This window comes from Pseudophryne corroboree, chromosome 8, assembly GCF_028390025.1.
Source record: "Pseudophryne corroboree isolate aPseCor3 chromosome 8, aPseCor3.hap2, whole genome shotgun sequence".
NCBI classification, from domain to species: domain Eukaryota; kingdom Metazoa; phylum Chordata; class Amphibia; order Anura; family Myobatrachidae; genus Pseudophryne; species Pseudophryne corroboree.
In genome coordinates this window covers 207464256-207490739 of record NC_086451.1, presented here as the reverse complement: position 1 = coordinate 207490739, position 26484 = coordinate 207464256, and the positions used below count along the sequence as shown (strand labels likewise).

The window sequence follows — 26484 nt, the reverse complement described above, 5'->3', positions numbered from 1 at the left end:
CAGACTGCGTTTATAGTATAAAAAAAAAAGACACCACAGGTATACAATGTAGATGGATGGATACTTAGTATACTTATGGACGACGAGTGATGACACAGAGGTAGGTACAGCAGTGGCCTACCGTACTGCTATATACAGTATAATGGACCTGGTGGACACTGTCAGCAGACTGCTAAACTAGTACTACTAGTATAAAGAAAAAAAGCCACCACAGGTATACAATGTAGATGGATGGATAGTATACTTATGGACGTTGAGTGACGACACAGAGGTAGGTACAGCAGTGGCCTACCGTACTGCTATATACAGTATAATAAATGGACCTGGTGGACACTGTCAGCAAACTGCTAAACTAGTATAAAGAAAAAAAGCCACCACAGGTATACAATGTAGATGGATGGCTAGTATACTTATGGACGACGAGTGACGACACAGAGGTAGGTACAGCAGTGGCCTACCGTACTGCTATATACAGTATAATGGACCTGGTGGACACTGTCAGCAGACTGCGTTTATAGTATTAAAAAAAAAAGACACCACAGGTATACAATGTAGATGGATGGATACTTAGTATACTTATGGACTACGAGTGACGACACAGAGGTAGGTACAGCAGTGGCCTACCGTACTGCTATATACAGTATAATGGACCCGGTGGACACTGTCAGCAGACTGCGTTTATAGTATAAAAAAAGAGACACCACAGGTATACAATGTAGATGGATGGATACTTAGTATACTTATGGACGACGAGTGACGACACTGAGGTAGGTACAACAGTGGCCTACCGTACTGCTATATACAGTATAATGGACCTGGTGGACACTGTCAGCAGACTGCGTTTATAGTATAAAGAAAAAAAGTCACCACAGGTATACAATGTAGATGGATGGATAGTATACTTATGGACGATGAGTGACGACACAGAGGTAGGTACAGCAGTGGCCTACCGTACTGCTATATACAGTATAATGGACCTGGTGGACACTGTCAGCAGACTGCGTTTATAGTATTAAAAAAGACACCACAGGTATACAATGTAGATGGATACTTAGTATACTTATGGACGACGAGTGACGACACAGAGGTAGGTACAGCAGTGGCCTACCGTACTGCTATATACAGTATAATGGACCCGGTGGACACTGTCAGCAGACTGCGTTTATAGTATAAAGAAAAAAAGCAACCACAGGTATACAATGTAGATGGATGGATAGTATACTTATGGGCGATGAGTGACGACATAGAGGTAGGTACAGCAGTGGCCCACCGTACTGCTATATACAGTATAATGGACCTGGTGGACACTGTCAGCAGACTGCGTTTATAGTATAAAAAAAAAGACACCACAGGTATACAATGTACATGGATGGATACTTAGTATACATATGGACGACGAGTGACGACACAGAGGTAGGTACAGCAGTGGCCTACCGTACTGCTATATACAGTATAATGGACCCGGTGGACACTGTCAGCAGACTGCGTTTATAGTATTAAAAAAAGACACCACAGGTATACAATGTAGATAGATGGATAGTATACTTATGGACGACGAGTGACGACACAGAGGTAGGTACAGCAGTGGCCTACCGTACTGCTATATACAGTATAATGGACCTGGTGGACACTGTCAGCAGACTGCGTTTATAGTATAAAGAAAAAAAGCCACCACAGGTATACAATGTAGATGGATGGATAGTATACTTATGGACGATGAGTGACGACACAGAGGTAGGTACAGCAGTGGCCCACCGTACTGCTATATACAGTATAATGGACCTGGTGGACACTGTCAGCAGACTGCGTTTATAGTATAAAAAAAAAGACACCACAGGTATACAATGTAGATGGATGGATACTTAGTATACTTATGGACGACGAGTGACGACACAGAGGTAGGTACAGCAGTGGCCTACCGTATTGCTATATACAGTATAATGGACCTGGTGGACACTGTCAGCAGACTGCGTTTATAGTATAAAAAAAAAAGACACCACAGGTATACAATGTAGATGGATGGATACTTAGTATACTTATGGACGACGAGTGACGACACAGAGGTAGGTACAGCAGTGGCCTACCGTACTGCTATATACAGTATAATGGACCCGGTGGACACTGTCAGCAGACTGCGTTTATAGTATTAAAAAACAGACACCACAGGTATACAATGTAGATGGATGGATAGTATACTTATGGACGACGAGTGACGACACAGAGGTAGGTACAGCAGTGGCCTACCGTACTGCTATATACAGTATAATGGACCTGGTGGACACTGTCAGCAGACTACGTTTATAGTATAAAGAAAAAAAGCCACCACAGGTATACAATGTAGATGGATGGATAGTATACTTATGGACGATGAGTGACGACACAGAGGTAGGTACAGCAGTGGCCCACCGTACTGCTATATACAGTATAACGGACCTGGTGGACACTGTCAGCAGACTGCGTTTATAGTATTAAAAAAAAAGACACCACAGGTATACAATGTAGATGGATGGATACTTAGTATACTTATGGACGACGAGTGACGACACAGAGGTAGGTACAGCAGTGGCCTACCGTACTGCTATATACAGTATAATGGACCTGGTGGACACTGTCAGCAGACTGCGTTTATAGTATTAAAAAAAAAGACACCACAGGTATACAATGTAGATGGATGGATACTTAGTATACTTATGGACTACGTGTGACGACACAGAGGTAGGTACAGCAGTGGCCTACCGTACTGCTATATACAGTATAATGGACCTGGTGGACACTGTCAGCAGACTGCGTTTATAGTATAAAAAAAAAAGACACCACAGGTATACAATGTAGATGGATGGATACTTAGTATACTTATGGATGACGAGTGACGACACAGAGGTAGGTACAGCAGTGGCCTACCGTACTGCTATATACAGTATAATGGACCTGGTGGACACTGTCAGCAGACTGCGTTTATAGTATAAAGAAAAAAAGCCACCACAGGTATACAATGTAGATGGATGGATAGTATACTTATGGACGATGAGTGACGACACAGAGGTAGGTACAGCAGTGGCCCACCGTACTGCTATATACAGTATAATGGACCTGGTGGACACTGTCAGCAGACTGCGTTTATAGTATAAAAAAAAAGACACCACAGGTATACAATGTAGATGGATGGATACTTAGTATACTTATGTACGACGAGTGACGACACAGAGGTAGGTACAGCAGTGGCCTACCGTACTGCTATATACAGTATAATGGACCTGGTGGACACTGTCAGCAGACTGCGTTTATAGTATAAAAAAAAAGACACCACAGGTATACAATGTAGATGGATGGATACTTAGTATACTTATGGACGACTAGTGACGACACAGAGGTAGGTACAGCAGTGGCCTACCGTACTGCTATATACAGTATAATGGACCCGGTGGACACTGTCAGCAGACTGCGTTTATAGTATAAAAAAAAAGACACCACAGGTATACAATGTAGATGGATGGATAGTATACTTATGGACGATGAGTGATGACACAGAGGTAGGTACAGCAGTGGCCCACCGTACTGCTATATACAGTATAATGGACCTGGTGGACACTGTCAGCAGACTGCGTTTATAGTATAAAAAAAAAGACACCACAGGTATACAATGTAGATGGATGGATACTTAGTATACTTATGGACGACGAGTGATGACACAGAGGTAGGTACAGCAGTGGCCTACCGTACTGCTATATACAGTATAATGGACCTGGTGGACACTGTCAGCAGACTGCTAAACTAGTACTACTAGTATAAAGAAAAAAAGCCACCACAGGTATACAATGTAGATGGATGGATAGTATACTTATGGACGTTGAGTGACGACACAGAGGTAGGTACAGCAGTGGCCTACCGTACTGCTATATACAGTATAATAAATGGACCTGGTGGACACTGTCAGCAAACTGCTAAACTAGTATAAAGAAAAAAAGCCACCACAGGTATACAATGTAGATGGATGGCTAGTATACTTATGGACGACGAGTGACGACACAGAGGTAGGTACAGCAGTGGCCTACCGTACTGCTATATACAGTATAATGGACCTGGTGGACACTGTCAGCAGACTGCGTTTATAGTATTAAAAAAAAAAGACACCACAGGTATACAATGTAGATGGATGGATACTTAGTATACTTATGGACTACGAGTGACGACACAGAGGTAGGTACAGCAGTGGCCTACCGTACTGCTATATACAGTATAATGGACCCGGTGGACACTGTCAGCAGACTGCGTTTATAGTATAAAAAAAGAGACACCACAGGTATACAATGTAGATGGATGGATACTTAGTATACTTATGGACGACGAGTGACGACACTGAGGTAGGTACAACAGTGGCCTACCGTACTGCTATATACAGTATAATGGACCTGGTGGACACTGTCAGCAGACTGCGTTTATAGTATAAAGAAAAAAAGTCACCACAGGTATACAATGTAGATGGATGGATAGTATACTTATGGACGATGAGTGACGACACAGAGGTAGGTACAGCAGTGGCCTACCGTACTGCTATATACAGTATAATGGACCTGGTGGACACTGTCAGCAGACTGCGTTTATAGTATTAAAAAAGACACCACAGGTATACAATGTAGATGGATACTTAGTATACTTATGGACGACGAGTGACGACACAGAGGTAGGTACAGCAGTGGCCTACCGTACTGCTATATACAGTATAATGGACCCGGTGGACACTGTCAGCAGACTGCGTTTATAGTATAAAGAAAAAAAGCAACCACAGGTATACAATGTAGATGGATGGATAGTATACTTATGGGCGATGAGTGACGACATAGAGGTAGGTACAGCAGTGGCCCACCGTACTGCTATATACAGTATAATGGACCTGGTGGACACTGTCAGCAGACTGCGTTTATAGTATAAAAAAAAAGACACCACAGGTATACAATGTACATGGATGGATACTTAGTATACATATGGACGACGAGTGACGACACAGAGGTAGGTACAGCAGTGGCCTACCGTACTGCTATATACAGTATAATGGACCCGGTGGACACTGTCAGCAGACTGCGTTTATAGTATTAAAAAAAAGACACCACAGGTATACAATGTAGATAGATGGATAGTATACTTATGGACGACGAGTGACGACACAGAGGTAGGTACAGCAGTGGCCTACCGTACTGCTATATACAGTATAATGGACCTGGTGGACACTGTCAGCAGACTGCGTTTATAGTATAAAGAAAAAAAGCCACCACAGGTATACAATGTAGATGGATGGATAGTATACTTATGGACGATGAGTGACGACACAGAGGTAGGTACAGCAGTGGCCCACCGTACTGCTATATACAGTATAATGGACCTGGTGGACACTGTCAGCAGACTGCGTTTATAGTATAAAAAAAAAGACACCACAGGTATACAATGTAGATGGATGGATACTTAGTATACTTATGGACGACGAGTGACGACACAGAGGTAGGTACAGCAGTGGCCTACCGTATTGCTATATACAGTATAATGGACCTGGTGGACACTGTCAGCAGACTGCGTTTATAGTATAAAAAAAAAAGACACCACAGGTATACAATGTAGATGGATGGATACTTAGTATACTTATGGACGACGAGTGACGACACAGAGGTAGGTACAGCAGTGGCCTACCGTACTGCTATATACAGTATAATGGACCCGGTGGACACTGTCAGCAGACTGCGTTTATAGTATTAAAAAACAGACACCACAGGTATACAATGTAGATGGATGGATAGTATACTTATGGACGACGAGTGACGACACAGAGGTAGGTACAGCAGTGGCCTACCGTACTGCTATATACAGTATAATGGACCTGGTGGACACTGTCAGCAGACTACGTTTATAGTATAAAGAAAAAAAGCCACCACAGGTATACAATGTAGATGGATGGATAGTATACTTATGGACGATGAGTGACGACACAGAGGTAGGTACAGCAGTGGCCCACCGTACTGCTATATACAGTATAACGGACCTGGTGGACACTGTCAGCAGACTGCGTTTATAGTATTAAAAAAAAAGACACCACAGGTATACAATGTAGATGGATGGATACTTAGTATACTTATGGACGACGAGTGACGACACAGAGGTAGGTACAGCAGTGGCCTACCGTACTGCTATATACAGTATAATGGACCTGGTGGACACTGTCAGCAGACTGCGTTTATAGTATTAAAAAAAAAGACACCACAGGTATACAATGTAGATGGATGGATACTTAGTATACTTATGGACTACGTGTGACGACACAGAGGTAGGTACAGCAGTGGCCTACCGTACTGCTATATACAGTATAATGGACCTGGTGGACACTGTCAGCAGACTGCGTTTATAGTATAAAAAAAAAAGACACCACAGGTATACAATGTAGATGGATGGATACTTAGTATACTTATGGATGACGAGTGACGACACAGAGGTAGGTACAGCAGTGGCCTACCGTACTGCTATATACAGTATAATGGACCTGGTGGACACTGTCAGCAGACTGCGTTTATAGTATAAAGAAAAAAAGCCACCACAGGTATACAATGTAGATGGATGGATAGTATACTTATGGACGATGAGTGACGACACAGAGGTAGGTACAGCAGTGGCCCACCGTACTGCTATATACAGTATAATGGACCTGGTGGACACTGTCAGCAGACTGCGTTTATAGTATAAAAAAAAAGACACCACAGGTATACAATGTAGATGGATGGATACTTAGTATACTTATGTACGACGAGTGACGACACAGAGGTAGGTACAGCAGTGGCCTACCGTACTGCTATATACAGTATAATGGACCTGGTGGACACTGTCAGCAGACTGCGTTTATAGTATAAAAAAAAAGACACCACAGGTATACAATGTAGATGGATGGATACTTAGTATACTTATGGACGACGAGTGACGACACAGAGGTAGGTACAGCAGTGGCCTACCGTACTGCTATATACAGTATAATGGACCCGGTGGACACTGTCAGCAGACTGCGTTTATAGTATAAAAAAAAAGACACCACAGGTATACAATGTAGATGGATGGATAGTATACTTATGGACGATGAGTGATGACACAGAGGTAGGTACAGCAGTGGCCCACCGTACTGCTATATACAGTATAATGGACCTGGTGGACACTGTCAGCAGACTGCGTTTATAGTATAAAAAAAAAAGACACCACAGGTATATAATGTAGATGGATGGATACTTAGTATACTTATGGACGACGAGTGACGACACAGAGGTAGGTACAGCAGTGGCCTACCGTACTGCTATATACAGTATAATGGACCTGGTGGACACTGTCAGCAGACTGCGTTTATAGTATTAAAAAAAAGACACCACAGGTATACAATGTAGATGGATGGATACTTAGTATACTTATGGACTATGAGTGACAACACAGAGGTAGGTACAGCAGTGGCCTACCGTACTGCTATATACAGTATAATGGACCTGGTGGACACTGTCAGCAGACTGCGTTTATAGTATAAAAAAAAAGACACCACAGGTATACAATGTAGATGGATGGATACTTAGTATACTTATGGACGACGAGTGATGACACAGAGGTAGGTACAGCAGTGGCCTACCGTACTGCTATATAGAGTATAATGGACCCGGTGGACACTGTCAGCAGACTGCGTTTATAGTATAAAAAAAAAGACACCACAGGTATACAATGTAGATGGATGGATACTTAGTATACTTATGGACGACGAGTGACGAGACAGAGGTAGGTACAGCAGTGGCCTACCGTACTGTTATATACAGTATAATGGACCTGGTGGACACTGTCAGCAGACTGCGTTTATAGTATAAAGGAAAAAAGCCACCACAGGTATACAATGTAGATGGATGGATAGTATACTTATGGACGATGAGTGACGACACAGAGGTAGGTACAGCAGTGGCCCACCGTACTGCTATATAAAGTATAATGGACTTGGTGGACACTGTCAGCAGACTGCGTTTATAGTATAAAAAAAAAGACACCACAGGTATACAATGTAGATGGATGGATACTTAGTATACTTATGGACGACGAGTGACGACACAGAGGTAGGTACAGCAGTGGCCTACCGTACTGCTATATACAGTATAATGGACCTGGTGGACACTGTCAGCAGACTGCGTTTATAGTATAAAAAAAAAGACACCACAGGTATACAATGTAGATGGATGGATACTTAGTATACTTATGGACGACGAGTGATGACACAGAGGTAGGTACAGCAGTGGCCTACCGTACTGCTATATACAGTATAATGGACCCGGTGGACACTGTCAGCAGACTGCGTTTATAGCATAAAAAAAAGACACCACAGGTATACAATGTAGATGGATGGATAGTATACTTATGGACGATGAGTGACGACACAGAGGTAGTTACAGCAGTGGCCCACCGTACTGCTATATACAGTATAATGGACCTGGTGGACACTGTCAGCAGACTGCGTTTATAGTATAAAAAAAAAGACAACACAGGTATACAATGTAGATGGATGGATAGTATACTTATGGACGATGAGTGACGACACAGAGGTAGGTACAGCAGTGGCACACCGTACTGCTATATAAAGTATAATGGACCTGGTGGACACTGTCAGCAGACTGCGTTTATAGTATAAAAAAAAAGACACCACAGGTATACAATGTAGATGGATGGATACTTAGTATACTTATGGACGACGAGTGACGACACAGAGGTAGGTACAGCAGTGGCCTACCGTACTGCTATATACAGTATAATGGACCTGGTGGACACTGTCAGCAGACTGCGTTTATAGTATAAAAAAAGACACCACAGGTATACAATGTAGATGGATGGATACTTAGTATACTTATTGTCGACGAGTGATGACACAGAGGTAGGTACAGCAGTGGCCTACCGTACTGCTATATACAGTATAATGGACCCGGTGGACACTGTCAGCAGACTGCGTTTATAGCATAAAAAAAAGACACCACAGGTATACAATGTAGATGGATGGATAGTATACTTATGGACGATGAGTGACGACACAGAGGTAGGTACAGCAGTGGCCCACCGTACTGCTATATACAGTATAATGGACCTGGTGGACACTGTCAGCAGACTGCGTTTATAGTATAAAAAAAAAGACAACACAGGTATACAATGTAGATGGATGGATACTTAGTATACTTATGGACGACGAGTGACGACACAGAGGTAGGTACAGCAGTGGCCTACCGTACTGCTATATACAGTATAATGGACCTGGTGGACACTGTCAGCAGACTGCGTTTGTAGTATAAAGACAAAAAGACACCACAGGTATACAATGTAGATGGATGAATAGTATACTTATGGACGACGAGTGACGACACAGAGGTAGGTACAGCAGTGGCCTACCGTACTGCTATATACAGTATAATGGACCTGGTGGACACTGTCAGCAGACTGCGTTTATAGTATAAAGAAAAAAAGACACCACAGGTATACAATGTAGATGGATGGATACTTAGTATACTTATGGACGACGAGTGACGACACAGAGGTAGGTACAGCAGTGGCCTACCGTACTGCTATATACAGTATAATGGACCTGGTGGACACTGTCAGCAGACTGCGTTTATAGTATTAAAAAAAAAGACACCACAGGTATACAATGTAGATGGATGGATAGTATACTTATGGATGACGAGAGACGACACAGAGGTAGGTACAGCAGCTGCCTACCGTACTGCTATATACAGTATAATGGACCTGGTGGACACTGTCAGCAGACTGCGTTTATAGTATAAAGAAAAAAAAACACCACAGGTATACAATGTAGATGGATGGATAGTATACTTATGGACGACGAGTGACGACACAGAGGTAGGTACAGCAGTGGCCTACCGTACTGCTACATACAGTATAATGGACCTGGTGGACACTGTCAGCAGACTGCGTTTATAGTATAAAAAAAAGACACCACAGGTATACAATGTAGATGGATGGATACTTAGTATACTTATGGACGACGAGTGACGACACAGAGGTAGGTACAGCAGTGGCCTACCGTACTGCTATATACAGTATAATGGAACTGGTGGACACTGTCAGCAAACTGCGTTTATAGTATAAAAAAAAAGACACCACAGGTATACAATGTAGATGGATGGATACTTAGTATACTTATGGACGACGAGTGACGACACAGAGGTAGGTACAGCAGTGGCCTACCGTACTGCTATATACAGTATAATGGACCCGGTGGACACTGTCAGCAGACTGCATTTATACTATAAAGAAAAAAAGACACCACAGGTATACAATGTAGATGGATGGATACTTAGTATACTTATGGACGACGAGTGACGACACAGAGGTAGGTACAGCAGTGGCCTACCGTACTGCTATATACAGTATAATGGACCTGGTGGACACTGTCAGCAGACTGCGTTTATAGTATAAAGAAAAAAAGACACCACAGGTATACAATGTAGATGGATGGATACTTAGTATACTTATGGACGACGAGTGACGACACAGAGGTAGGTACAGCAGTGGCCTACCGTACTGCTATATACAGAATAATGGACCTGGTGGACACTGTCAGCAGACTGCGTTTATAGTATAAAAAAAAAAGACACCACAGGTATACAATGTAGATGGATGGATAGTATACTTATGGATGACGAGTGACAACACAGAGGTAGGTAGAGCAGTGGCCTACCGTACTGCTATATACAGTATAATGGACCTGGTGGACACTGTCAGCAGACTGCATTTATAGTATAAAAAAAAAAGACACCACAGGAGTGTTTTTTAGGCAGACAAACGTATACTGGTGGTCACTGTCAGCAAAACTGTGCACTGTACTCCTGCTATAGCTGCTCCCCAGTCCCCACAATTAAGCAGTGTGAGCACTCAGCACAGATATATCATGCAGCACACTGAGCACAGATATGGTATGGAGCGTTTTTTTCAGGCAGAGAACGGATAAAAAACTGGTGGTCACTATTAGCAAAACTCTGCACTGTACTCCTCCTAACAGCTGCTCCCCAATCCTCCCCACAATAAGCTAAGCAATCAGATCAACTGTGTAACTATATAAACGGAGAGGACGCCAGCCACGTCCTCTCCCTATCAATCTCAATGCACGTGTGAAAATGGCGGCGACGCGCGGCTGCTTATATAGAATCCGAATCTCGCGAGAATCCGACAGCGGGATGATGACGTTCGGGCGCACTCGGGTTAACCGAGCCATACGGGAGAATCCGAGTATGGCTCGGACCCGTCTAAAAAGGGTGAAGTTCGGGGGGGTTCGGTTTCTCGGTAACCGAACCCGCTCATCACTAATGGTATGGAGCCATTAACTTTCTCTTTGGTCCCTATTTCTGACTATCTGACCAAATACCCCCTTTTTTTTATCTTAGCTTACTCTCTAACATAGGACTGACCTTGTCATAAAGCTTTACAAAAAATAAGTACAAAACTGTCCTTTGAAGGACGTGATTTCAGAGATGAAGGTTGATGGTTACTTTTTGAAACTTATCTGAAGATTTTTTTATCTGTTTCACATTTTGTGCTACTGTATTTCCTATGAGAATATAAATCCATCACATCCATGTGCACAAAATTTCGTCCACTCCATGGGGGTCATTCCGAGTTGATCACTAGCTGCATTTGTTCGCAGCGCAGCAATCAGGCTAAAAAATGGCAATTCTGCGCATATGTATGTGGCGCAATACGCACGCGCGATGTACGGGCACAATGAACGATGCAGGTTTGCACAGGGTCTAGCGATGCAGTTCAGTCGCACTGGTTGGCGCAGAGTGAGTGACATGAAGTGGGCGTTTCTGGGTGGCAACTGACCATTTTCAGGGAGTGTTTGGAAAAACGCAGGTGTGCCAGGGAAAACGCAGACGTGGCTGGGCGAATGCTGGGCGGGTGTGTGGTGTCAAATCCGGAACTGAATAGTCTGAAGTGATCGCAAGCGCTGAATAGGCTTTGAGCTACTCTGAAACTACACAAATAATTTTTGCTGGAGCTCTGCGATACAACCATTTGCACTTCTGCTAAGCTAAAATACACTCCCAGTGGGCGGCGACATAGCGTTTGCACGGCTGCTAAAAACTGCTAGTGAGCGATCAACTCGGAATGACCCCCCATATACTCTACCGTACTTATTTCTAGTGAGATCCAGGAATTACACTTGAAACAAATGGATTCAAACAGTATTGATTTAAATTATATATCAGGGCCAGATTAAAGCAGAGGCGACAGGGGTGGTCATCCCTGAGCCCCCACAAATTAGGGCCCCCCACACACAGCTGTTTGAATTGGAGGAGTCTCCGGCGGCTCAGCTGTCCATTAACAGGCACCGCCGAGAGCTCCTCCGTGTATAGTGAGTCGCGTGTGTACGCCGTCCAGTGGAGTCCTGGCCGCGTATGCGCACTAGGTCTCCGGGAGGCTCTGAACTGCACATGGAGGAAGGAAGGAGAAAGAAGCAGAGGGCCATCCTGGGAGCAGTTTCGTTTCTCCATCTATCGGGTCACTCGCTTTGTCATGATGAGGAGAGCGACCTGCGGACGGGAGCAGAGCCAGCAGAACAGCAGCACCCGGGACACCAGGGAAGGAAGCAGAGCTGCAGGTCAGTAAGGCGTAAGGAGACAATGAACACTGCCTTGTGGGAGGTTTATGGAGAAAGGGGGAGATGATGGAGGTAGATAGAGGACTGTGGGGGTAATTACAGGAGGGGGTAGAGAGAGAAATATGGTGGTAAGTACAGGAGGGGGTAAAGAGAGAGGATTGTGGGGGTAAGTACAGGAACAGGTTGAAAGAGGACTGTGGGGTAAGTGCAGGAGGAGGTAGAGAGCGGACTGTGGGGGTAAGTACAGGTGGGGGTGGGTAGAGGACTATGGGGAAGAGGTAAATAGAGGACTGTAGAGGTAAATAGAGGATGGTAGGGGGTAGAAAGAAGAAGCTGAGGCTAGAGTTGGTAGGGGGTACATGGAAGGAGAAGGTGTGTGTGTCGGGAGTGCACTCTGGCATAGTTGTGGGGGCTCCCATAGCTTTGTTGCCCCTGGGCCCCCACAACCTTTAATCCGGCCCTGTTATATATATTTACATAGACTTATTAATAAAATACAATAGATATTTAAATATATGTAATATATCATATATAATATAAAATGAAAAAAAAAACATGCAAAAAAGAAAATTATTATTATAGTTCAGCATTTGGGCCTGATTCATATTTGTAAGTACAGCAAAAAAGCAATTAACTGTTCCACTCTGTGAGGTGCGGTCACTGCGGTGGGTGTCAATGGCTGGTGAGGCACTGGCTAGTATCAGAGCCATATTTGCACAGACATATATAAGATTTAGTAGTGAGTTTTGACTATTAAAATGATTAGAGTAGCACAAAGATGATATGAATAACACAAAGATTATATTTAGGCAGAGCCTCCCCTGCCTACCCTGAACTCATGTCACTGGTTGCAAAGCAGGTGGGCCAGATGTAACATGTGCAGAGTAGTTTAGATTTTGGTGGGTTGTGTTCAAACTGAAAACGTAATTGCAGTGTAAAAAAAAAAAAAATATATATATATATATATATATATATATATATATATATAAATGCACTTGCTTTACTTGTACAGTAGGGTTTGTTCTAGACACAAGGTTACCAGCTTTTTTTTTTGCTTTACAGAGCACTGGGCATGCCCCCTCAATGACGGATTCGGGGAGCGTGGCTCGCTATCGCGGCACTCCCACGAAGCCACACACCCTTTTTTGCAGGCCATGCCCCCTTTTCAATTTTCAAATTTTCAAATTTACAATAGATCCCAATCTCTTTTTACATCTATTGGAACTCACTTTGAAAAGATTTTTTTTTTTTATTTCAACGGTCAGTTCTATCTACAAAAGCAGGGGTGTGCCATGGGAAGTTGCGTAGCTCCATCATTCGCAAACATTTTTATGTTTGCTTATGAAAAAAGGTTCTTTTTTTCAAATCCAGAAATGATGGACCAGATTGTTTGGTATACAAGATATATCGACAATCTGTTCCTGATCTGGAAAGGCAGCGAAGACAATTTGCTACAATTAATCATGGACATCAATGCTCAAGATACTCCTATTAAATTCACTTACAATCATAGCTATAGGGAGGTGAATTTTCTGGATGTCATTATACGAATACAAGATCAGAAGATTGAAACCTGTGTATATAGCAAAAGCACTGACCGTAACACCTTACTTGTTTCCAATAGTTTTCACCCACCCGCCTTGAAGAAAGGTTTAGCTCGGTCCCAAATGATGCCAGTTGCTCGCATCACCAGCAATCCAGCTGAAGTCAAGCCACAGGTTGATCTGATAGTGCAAAAATTTCTATCCAGGGGTTACAATCAAAACACTCTGTTACAACAAAAACAGGAAGTATTAAAGATGACACGCACACAGTTGTTGAATACCTCTTCTTCTAAAAATGAAAACAACTTGCTTCCGTTCATTACGGAGTTTACATTAAGTACCTCAGTAGTACCTAGGGCTACTAGGGCCTTATGGCCCATAGTTAGCTCTGACCCTGATTTATCAACTCTACATAGGAGGATACCGATGACCTGTTTACAAAAGAGGTAGAAACCTCAAAGATTTCCTAATGAAAAGTGATATAACCTCTATGCTTTTGAATCTTTATAACACTATCTATAAAAAACCAGGCTGTTATAGATGCATTTCTTGTATTTGTGGGAAATAGGAAAACTACGGAATTGTAATAAAACTCTCCTAAGGGGATGAACAGGTGGTTGACATAATTACATCATTACCAATATGTGGCTTGCGTTGCATGAACGATTATGCCCAAACGGACAATCGGATCAATATTTGGATTTCCTTTTACCATATCTGTTATGGGTGATCCGCCAAGAACCATGGATTAATATTTACTTACATTAAAGAATGTCTCAAATTTATATCTCTATAGATTTACCACTTTTTTACCACTCATTTATATTTACAAAAATTCAGAAACTTATGTGTGAAGAATGTGTAGAACAGCTAGTGTTACATACATCTCTGTGTGTATGTTAATATGTGCTAACAGGCTCACACTTTGTACTATGTAGTCAGTGCTGCAGCCCCGTGGCTGCAGCCACCATTGGACACACCCAACCCAAATCTAAATCTCTCTGCACATGTTAGATCTGCCCCACCTGCAGTGCAATATGGATGTGCCCAGTTGCTTTTTTTTGCTTTACTTACAAACCAGGCCTTACCTGAATCAGGCCCAAAACGATATGTTTGATTTTGAACTGATGTGTCTACAGTATATTTTTCCATGCACATTTTTCTGTATATGTTGCAAGTGCACATTCATTTTCCAGAGTCAGTAGGAAGAAGTAAGCACACATATCAACATAAACATGAAGGGTTTCCAGGCTCTAGGTTGACCATGTAAAGCTCAACAGTCATTAGGTTGACCACTAATTTTCTACATGCGGTAGGTCGGCATGGTCAGAAGGAAGACATGGAGGTCGAAATGTAAAAGGTCAACGGTGCTTATGGTTGACAGGTACTGTAAAAAAGGATGACATGTGCAATTGGTCGACATATATATGGCCAACACAGCTTTTTGGGATTTATTTAGCATTTTAGTCACATATTTAACCATTCACGAGTACTACATTGGGAATAGTAACATGAGCGAACCCAGCCATGCGAGGGGACACAGTACACTAATTGGGGTTCCACATCCTTCGATGACAAAAAATGGCAACAAAAAATGTTGTATCAACCTTTTTTGTGTCAACCTATTTTCATGTCAACTATTTCATGTGTTCACCTTTTGACCCTGTCAGCCTAATGCATGTTGACCAATATTGGTCGACCTAATGACTGTAGATCTTTGTAATGTAGATCTGATTATCCATACCCAAAATGAAGTGCAGGCTCAAGCTTTTTCTGTGATTTTTGAATAACCCTTAACCACTTGCCTGGCATGGTCGCATCAGATGCGACCATGCCTGCAAGTGCTCTATCTTACCTGGTCGCACAGGATGCGACCAGTCAGAGATAGACAGTGTTTTCAGCGGCAGGGAAGGGAGACTTCCCTCTGCTGCTGCTGTCAGAGGGACTGGAAGGTCCCTCTGCCTCCCTGCACTCTACCCCACTGATTGCTGTGCTGCCGATCACTGCTGATCAGTCAGCACAGCAGGATCCCCCACATCCAGCTGCTGCAGACAATAGCAGCGACTGGTAAGTGTAAACCAACCCCCCCCCCCCAACCCCCAAGTGTTTGCAATGGCAGTGAATGGAAACTTCCCTCTGCTGCTGCTGTCAGAGGGACCGGAAGGTCCCTCTGCCTCCCTGCACTCTCCCCCACTGACTGCCGTGCTGCCGATCACGGCTGATCGGTCAGCACACGGCAGGATCCCCGACTTCCAGCGGCTGCAGACAATGTAAAGTAAATGTAAGTGTAAACCAACCCCCCCAAGCTACACCCAGCAACCCCTGTGTACCTGGCAGCTGTCCAGGGTGTAAAAGTCGCGATGGTCGCGATGTTACCAATGTTCTGATGGTCGCGATGTTCCTTATCGATGTTCCGATGTTTGGAAAAATATATATATATATATATTTTTTTTATCTTTTTAACTAAAATCATTTTGGATAGGGTTAAATTCATGTTCTTCACCGAATTCACTCATAAAAAAAAAACACAACAATTTCTAAGCGGTTTATGGCAAAAAAAAGTCATCAGTTAAGTGGCTAATGAAGCTTTTCCTGACTAGACCCTTAATAAATTAATTTCATATTCATGTCCACAGTCATACATGCATTAAACATACTGTAGGTTGTCTGCATATACTAGACTATATTTATATCATCCATTTAACGCAGAGCAAGGGTACTAATATGGCATAAATTGACTTTTGCAGAATTTGCATTATATCTTCCAAAAATCTTAGTATCCTAACAGTATGATTATTACTAAGCAATGCTGAAATCTGTACAAAACTGTAGCAACCAAGCATTTGTTTCCATTGTCATTGGTCTATAGTCAGATTAAAACTAATTGATGGTTGGTTTTGTTGCACACTTTAACAGTGTAGTACATAACCATTGTTGACTACCCCCTACCAAGTCTTTATAAGAATTATACTAGCATAGCAGTGCCTACCCGTCACTGCTGAGTGATTATTAATTTTATTCAATTATACATTATTTTACTCCCCATTTTTTTAGTTCACTCATCTGTCTTCATTAGAAATGTGAACCAACCCCTGTGCTTTTGTTTTGAATCTGTATTTATTTCATGTTTTGGTTCTAAATTTGCAAAACCACCGTCACGTGTTTTGGTTTGAGATCTGTATATATATATATATATATATATATATATACAGGTTGAGTATCCCATATCCAAATATTCCGAAATACGGAATATTCCGAAATACGGACTTTTTTGAGTGAGAGTGAGTTAGTGAAACCTTTGTTTTTTGATGGCTCAATGTACACAAACTTTGTTTAATACACAAAGTTATTAAAACTATTGTATTAAATGACCTTCAGGCTGTGTGTATAAGGTGTATATGAAACATAAATTAATTGTGTGAATGTACACACACTTTGTTCAATGCACAAAGTTACCAAAAATATTGGCTAAAATGACCTTCAGGCTGTGTGTATAAGGTGTATATGAAACATAAATGCATTCTGTGCTTAGATTTAGGTCCTATCACCATGATATCTCATTATGGTATGCAATTATTCCAAAATACGGAAAAATCCGATATCCAAAATACCTCTGGTCCCAAGCATTTTGGATAAGGGATACTCAACCTGTATATATATATATATATATATATATATATATATATATATAAAAATACTAAAAATCGCTAAAACAGTGTTGTTTGGGCCTGTCTTTGTTCCTACAGAATTATTAACCTCAATAACTTTGATTTCCAGTCATTTGGGGGCATTTGTGCTAAGCCTTGCAGAGAAATAATGTGGATTGAGATAAAGTACCAGCTAATCAGCTCCTAACTGTCATGTTTCGAAAAATGTAAAAAAATTGTTTTTCTGCATATTGGGGGTCATTCCGACAAATTTACACGCAGCGGTTCTTTGCTGCGGTGCGAACGGGTTGGAAGTGCGCATGCGCGTCGTTGCCTGACGTGCACAGCGAAACAAGAAGACGCAGTGCCAATCACAAGAAGATTGACAGCGGAGAGGCATTCCGGGGCGGATACTCATGATTGGATGCCATTTTTGAGGAGTGGTCGTCCAAACGCAGGTGTGTGCAGGCAAACGGAGGCCAGAAGTCTGACGTCAAAGCCGGGAGGAACGTCGCTGGATCCGTCGCACAGGGTAAGTAGCTCCAACCTTAATCTTCAACTGCACAAAACTTTTTTAGCTAAGCAGGACTGCAAAAGTGAACGCAGCCCTGCTAAGCTAAAATACACTCCCCGATAGGTGGAGATCAGTTGATTGCACCAGCAGCAAAAAGTTGCTGGCTGCGATCAGCTCGGAATGACCCCCCATTGTTCTCCGTGGCAGTACTGTAGCATTTTATTTGCAGTTCTTTATTATGGTATATTTCAAGAGCACAAACGGAATGATCCATGGCCCTCATTCCGAGTTGATCGGTCGCAAGGCGAATTTAGCAGAGTTACACACGCTAAGCCTACGCCTACTGGGAGTGTATCTTAGCATCCTAAAATTGCGACCGATGTATTCGCATTATTGCGATCACAAACTACTTAGCAGTTTTAGAGTAGCTCCACACTTACTCTGCCTGTGCGATCAGTTCAGTGCTTGTCGTTCCTGGATTGACGTCAGAAACACACCCAGCGTTCGCTCAGACACTCCCCCGTTTCTCCGGCCACTCCTGCGTTTTTTCCGGAAACGGTAGCGTTTTCATCCACACGCCCCTAAAACGCCGTGTTTCCGCCCAGTAACACCCATTTCCTGTCAATCACACTACGATCGCCGGAGCGAAGAAAAAGCCGTGAGTAAAAATCCTATCTTCATAGCAAAGTTACTTGGCGCAGTCGCAGTGCGACTATTGCGCATGCGCACTAAGCGAAATTTCACTGCGATGCGATGAAAAATAACGAGCGATCAACTCGGAATGAGGGCCCATATTCATTCAATTGCAACAATTATCCTGAGCTATAGAAACTGTGACAAGCAAGAAACAATAGAGAAAGAGTTTATCTGTTGTGTTTTTTTTTTTTTTTCATATTTAGGTAGCTTGTATACTGTATGTGCAGATTTAGAGACTGAAGCAGATTGCATTTTTATAAGAAAGAAATAAAAAATGCAAAAAATAGTATTTCTACCCATACTGTATGTGAGATGCATATGGCTCTGCATTGGCAGCACATGCACCTGTGAAACAAAATATAATAGAATAAAATACTGTGCGCCAAGTAGGCAGCCCTCTGGTCTCAAAATGGAAAGGAAAAAGTGTCACCTAACACGTTAACAATAGATACAGTCAGAAAAGTCACCATATAAGTCCACAGGTGCTCATGCAAAATAAAATAAAACATACATAGTGTATTTCGTCTAAAACATGCGTATAGGGTCAGATAAAATCTCTAAAAACTCTCATACCAAAAGGATAGGTCTACCGTATTAAAAGTAGACGACCACACTTTTTATAGGAGCTGGAATATCACCAGTTTGGATTCCTTCCTGTCAAAACCCTCTCGTCAGTGGGGTACATCCGAAAAGAGAGAAATAAGGCCTCTAATATTGCAACATCATTTTATTTAACTTCACTTAAAACAGACTTAGGCGATATGGATGGTCTCTCACCAATAGGAGTGGTCTACCTAATAAGTAGACAAAACAGCATGGGTAAAGATGGTAACATCAGGCGTCCTGGAACCCGCCATCCAACTTCAATGGTGATATCCCAAACATCTCCCCCAAACGAAAAAAAAAAAAATCCTCCTGCCAATGCGTTTCAACATGTCCTGGTGTCTTTATCAAGGCATAATGAGGATTATCAGCTTCCAAACATTTACACCCCTCCCAATCCAACATTGAAACTGTCCTATTTCCAGACATGGATCAAGTACAGACTACTGTTCCTATCCCACACAATAAATCACATTCCTTCCCCGAGTCCACTCCGTTCTTCTTATGGTTTAGAAGACTCCCGCCTCTGGATAAGCGTGTCATGTCCGGAAATTATCATTGTCGCCCGGAAGTGGTTATCATACCGCGCCGCTTTGTCATTACCGGAAGTTGTTTTCCCGGCAATCGGAAGTCGTCATCTGCCTACTACACTAGGATGTATTTGGTGCGTGGCTTCACTCGACCTTCGGGAAATGCGCCGTCCTCCTCATAATGTTGTTCCTTTATAGCAGGAGAGTTTGACATATTCATAGTTTAATGTTGTGTTCGCGGCCATGTCAGAGTGGTTTTGCATGGAAACCCAAAACGAATCCCCACATTTGATAGGAAAAATCTTCAAAAGAAGGGAACATATAAAAGTTTGAGTGTCTCAATTAAAAACAATCAATACCACATCTTGATAAACCACAATGTCACTATACATAAAAACAAATTATATAAAAGCAATAAGAATCACCATCTCCTTTAATATCATAAAAACCATTTCAACTCAAAATCCTTGTTCAATCCCTTGGGAACAAGCGTCTTGCAGTTGAAAATCATGGTCATTTCATTCCGTGCTAGTTTAGATGCTAAATCATTTCCTCTAATATCTCCAGTAATATGTTTTAAGCTATTAAAGTTCCTTATTTGAGATGGATCACATTTATGGACACCTTTAAAATGCGAAGAGAGCGCATGTGTTTCCATGCCCTTCGTGATGTTCCTTAAATGTTCCCCCAGCCTGACTTTAAAGGGTCTACTTGTACGTCCAATGTAAAATTTACTGCATGTGCATTCAATGCAGTAAACTACATTGGACGTGAATATGTCAAACTCTTCCGCTATAAAGGAACAACATTATGAGGAGGACGGCGCATTTCCCGAAAGTTCGAGTGAAGCCACGCACCAAATACATCTGGATGTAGTAGGCAGATGACGACTTCCGATTGCCGGGAAAACAAAAGCGGCGCGGTATGATAATCACTTCCAGGCAACGATGATAATTTCCGGACATGACACGTTTATCCAGAGGTGGGAGTCTTCTAAACCATAAGAAGAATGGAGTGTCCTCGGGGAAGGAATGTGATTTATTGTGTGGGTAGTCTGTAGTTGATCCTTGTCTGGAAATAGGACAGTTTCAATGTTGGATTGGGAGGGGTATAAATGTTTGGAAGCTGATAATCCTCATTATGCCTTGATAAAGACACCAGGACGCGTCAAAATGCGTTGGCAGGAGGATTTTTTCGTTTGGGTCAGACGTTTGGGATATCACCATTGAAGTTGGACGGCAGGTTCCAGAGCACATGCACCTGGTTCACACCAAGTCATCATCAGTGTATATTTGCAGCTGTTCTGTAGCAGGCATATTACATATTCCATATATCTGGTGCAGGGTTCTGAATAGGTTACTGATTGTCGAGATGCTGGCTGTCAGAATACCAACAATGGCATCCCGGCTGTCAGTATGCCGGCGAGTGCAAAGAGTCTCCTTGCGGGCTTGATTCGCTTGCCACACTACGGGCTGAGGGGCTCACCACATTTGCCACAGATTCTATTCCCACTCTATGGATGTCGTGGACACCCACGAGTGGGAATAACCCCGGTGAGGTGGGATTCTGGCTGTTGGTATTGTCAGCAGTAGGGATTCCGGCGTTGGTATCCTGACCACCGGGATCCCAACTGCCGGCAAACGTGTTTCTGCAAGTCTGTGTGCAGTTGCTGTTTGCAGCCTGAGTTTTAATCCTCTTTCCCTACCGTAATCATGCCTGCTTCAGAGATGGATTCAAAAGCAGCTATGCGTATTACGGTTGCTCATCTGCAACTTTATGCAAATGCCTCCAAAAAGTTTTTTCCCTGGTCTATATGCATGCATTGAAAAGTACAGGGACTAAGTTGTCCAATGTTAGTGCCGGCAGGCATGAAAATACCAATATACCACCATTGAACCTTGCACCAGCCCTATTGTCCTGTCATGTCAACCCTATTCCCTGTTCGAGTCATAGATACTATGAGCCAGGGCATAGGTTTCCTCAAACAAAATCTGACATTGCACCCCAGCTGTTGCCAGGTGTGCACTGACCTCATACCTCCTCCTCTACCACTGCTTCTTCAGCCCCTTCTTCCATTAACTTTTGGGATCTCCTAACCTCCTCTCTTTACTCTGTAAACTTCCATTCTCTTCCTACTTGCCATTCTATACAAAAAAATAAATAATAATTAACATACAAAATAGACAGTATAAACAGATGTTGGAACTAGAGATGTGTGCCAGACCATTTTTGCTGGATTCGGATTTGGATTATGCTCTGATTTGTCGTCCGGCTTTGGATTTGAATTTTTTTTTTAAAAACAGAAGAAGAAGAAGAAGAAGAAGAAGCTAAAATCACTTAATTTGGGCCTTTTTTTGTTCCCAAAGAATTATTAACCTTAATAACATTAATGTCCAGTCATTTCCAGTCAATTTTGATCACCTCGCAGCTTACAATACTGTTTTCACCATTACTGCGCCAAGGCTGCAGCAACCTGGTTGGTTACTAAGCGACAGAGCAGCTGCACAAACACATGGCAGTTTAGATCAGTTCTATGAAACATTGCCACTCAGCAGTGGCAGAACTTAAAGTTGGTGCAATATGGTAATGTCCTTGGGCCCTCCCACTCACCCTTAGATTGGATATTAAAAAGGACATGCAGAGTTTAAGAAACCAAGTACCTCTATTAACTTTGGTCTCACAAATGGAGCCAATGCCTTACAAACATTGTCAGGATTTGCGTAAAGATAATCCCACACCCAAGAGGTGGCTTTTTTGGTTTATGCCCAGGCAAAACAATGGCTTTCTTTTTTATCATGGGCAAGAACTGCAGCCACTGGTGGCTAACTTACACAAACAAACAACATCATCAACATCCTCATATTCAGTGTTAGATAGTAGTAGTACACACCAGTGCCGTAACTAGGTGAGTGCCAGCGGTGCCTTGCCCACAGCGCAACTGCACTGTGAGCGCACCATCTGGCAACACCACCCGCACTGCCGCCGCTCCCTCTATCATCGCCGCTGCAACGGCCGCTGCTCCCTCTATCACCGCCGCCCGCCTCTGCAAATGCCGCCGCTCCCTCTATCACCGCCGCCCGCCTGCCGCCGCTGCAACGGCCGCCGCTCCCTCTATCACCACCGCCCGCCTCCCGCCGCTGCAGCGCTGCCCTTCAAGGGGGGACTTTCGGCACTTTTGTCCCCAGCCCAGGCAGAGCTCAGCCGTAGCAGCTGACTGCGGCTGTCACAGACTGACAGCCAATTAGGAGCATCCGCATCGGCCAGCGCCAAATTCAATATACCGCCGTCTGTCATAGTAAAGTGAGGGGGGGAATGGATTTGGTGGTGGCTGCTTCGCTGCCGCTGCTGTAAGTCAGGTCATCTGGGCGGGACAAAGGGTGGGGGGAGCTGCGATTGGCCGGCGGAGTTGTCTTTTAGGAGGAGAGGTTGGGACACTGACAGGCTGCCGGCTTCCTGAATGTCCGAGGCTGGAGCTGCAGGCCCATTGTCAGGAGACAGGACCTGTCACCCAGCTGCCCCAGCATGTAATGCCTGCTACAGTATGTGCATCAAAAGGTAAGAGCCATAGCAGTGTGCAGTGATCTTGCCCCCCTAGGCTGGGATTTCAGGGGCTGCTGTGCTACTCTACTTTGCATCTAGCCCACTCAGCTGCTTAGGGTACCTACAGTACTTGCTCTCTATCTGCCCTGCTTATCTGTCAGGGACACCAACTTGCTTTCCGTCTGCCCTAATTACCTGCCAGTGACACCTACCTTCTCTCTCTCACCCCTGATAACCTTCGAGGAGTACTAGCTTGCTCTCTATCTACTCTACCCACCTGCCAGAGTTACCATTCTCACACAACTTTTCTATCTATCTATCTATCTATCTATCTATCTATCTATTCTGTCTGCCGTAATGTATAAAAAGGGGGACTGGCTGCCGTAATGTGTAAAAAGGGGACGCTGTTTGTCGTAATGTGTAAAAAAGAGGACTCTGTCTGCCGTAATGTGTAAAAAAGGGGACACTGTCTGCCGTAATGTGTAAAAAAGGGGGACGCTGTTTGTCGTAATGTGTAAAAAGGGGGACCATGTCTGCTGTAATGTGAAAAAAGGGGACGCTGTCTGCCGTAATGTGTAAAAAGGGAGACGCTGTCTGCCATAACGTGTAAAAGGGGGACGCTGTCTGCCGTAATGTGTAAAAAAGGGGGACAATGTCTGCTGAAATGTGTAAAAAGGGGGATGCTGTCTGCCGTAACGTGTAAAAGGGGGACGCTGTCTGCCGTAATGTGTAAAAAAGGGGACGCTGTTTGTCGTAATGTGTAAAAATGGGGACAATGGGGGTAATTCCAAGTTGATCGCAGCAAGATTTTTTATAGCAACTGGGCAAAACCATGTGCTCTGCAGGGGAGGCAGATATAACACGTGCAGAAAGAGTTAGATTTGGGTGGGTTATATTGTTTCTGTGCAGGGTAAATACTGGCTACTTTATTTTTACACTGCAATTTAGAGTGCAGATTGAACACACCACACCCAAATCTAACTCTCTTTGCACATGTTATATCTGCCTCCCCTGCAGTGCACATGGTTTTGCCCAGTTGCTATCAAAAATCCTGCTGCGATCAACTTGGAATTACCCCCAATGTCTGCCGTAATGTGTAAAAAAGGGGGACGCTGTCTACCGTTATGTGTAAAAAAGGGGGACGCTGTCTGCCGTAATGTGTAAAAAAGGGGACACTGTCTGCCGTAATGTGTAAAAAAGGGGATGCTGTCTGCCGTAATGTGTAAAAAAGGGGACGCTGTCTGCTGTAATGTGTGAAAAAGGGGGAAGCTGTCTGCCGTAATGTGTAAAAAAGGGGACGCTGTCTGTCGTAATGTGTAAAAGGGGTTCTACCTGGTATAGTGACGCTACTGTGCGGCGTAATTTGAATAATGGAGACTACTGTGCACCATTATATGAATTGGTATTATTTTGTGGCCACACCCATTTCCCGTGAAGCCACGCCCCTATATTTTTTGCGCGTGCCTATGGCACGCACTGCCACCGGTTTGCGTTAAGGGGGGGGGGGGCGCTGATGCCGTTTCTTGCACACAGAGCTAAAATGTCTAGTTACGGCACTGGTACACACATATTCCCCTCATCCTGTTCCACTTCCACACATGAATCCTTAGAATACCACAAATTACCCAAAATGTTTTGGGCCACAAACAGTATTTCCTACATGCTCATGTAATTTAAAAAAAAATTCTGTACCACCAAGTTGATTGTGTGTGAAAAACATGGGATGTGATTAAATTCACCCATTTGTAATGCTACCACACTATTACTGGTATTAAATTACAAATCCTGAGGAGAGTCCTAGCAAGGAAGCCATTTTGGTATGTGTGACGGATGCAGCCATGCCAGCGTCACGTCACATATTTTTGGGCCAGCCTGTTCCTGCATTCAGTGTGTGAGTCCACTGCCTGCATGCTCAATGGAATGGTGTATCCCCTACTATTGTGGACATTAACAGGACAATATAGGGTTAAATGCTGAACTTGGCATCTACTATATGTATTTAGGTAATTGTCCCTTTTTTTATATGGTTGTGCCCCTCGGGCAATATCTTTCTAGCCCTGATTTGCTCCCTACAAAATGCCTATGAAATGTATATGTGTGATTGTATTGTATTGCACTAATGGGTGTAAGGCAGTGACGTGCGGGGAGGCACCAAGTGAAGCCCCATTCTCGGGGTCAGAATATAGGATGGGGGGTGGATGGAGTGGGCTCCCAGAGGCCCTCACACATTGGAGTCCGGACTGCATTCTAAATGGGATAAAAATGCTGCATTGTCTGAGGGAGGATGCGGTTCATTTCCCAGCGGTCGAAATACTGACAATGGAATCCCGACAGCAGGGGAAATGCTATCAGTCGAAATCCTGACCAAAGGCCTGTATTCACACTCGGGTGATGGTCCACACCACCACCCGAGGGGGAATAGAATAGTGTGGGACTCACTGCCTTGATATCAGGATTCTGTTGTTAGTCTCCTGTCCGCCAGGATCCCGATCGTCAGGATTTTATACTGGGTCCAGGGAGACCTGGGGCCGAGGGCTGCTGCATTACCTGAGTAGCTGAGTACTAGCCTAGCAGCAAAGCAACAGGTCATAAAATGTTTTCTGGACTGTCCAGGACCAACACCCCCGCACTTATGCAGACAACATCCTCCCACCAGACCATCAGCGATCCCTGTCCCCTTCCATTTTTACTTTTTCCAACACCTTAATTGGCTGCGGGCAGCCGGGGTCACAGGACACAGAGAGGATAGGGAGATAGT

General features: G+C 43.5%; 1 long non-coding RNA gene across 4 annotated transcripts in view; it reads right to left on the bottom strand.

The window, feature by feature from the left end:
* Positions 1 to 26484, bottom strand: part of LOC134948819 (uncharacterized) — a 281962-nt gene that overhangs the window by 189060 nt on the left and 66418 nt on the right. For 3 of the 4 annotated variants that reach the window (XR_010183030.1, XR_010183034.1, XR_010183032.1), the window contains one exon: positions 19796 to 20488. The exons of the other annotated variant lie outside the window; for it this stretch is intronic. This is a non-coding gene — a long non-coding RNA (uncharacterized LOC134948819). Of the gene's footprint in view, positions 1 to 19795; positions 20489 to 26484 lie in introns of those variants that run through there. 4 annotated transcript variants of the gene reach the window in all.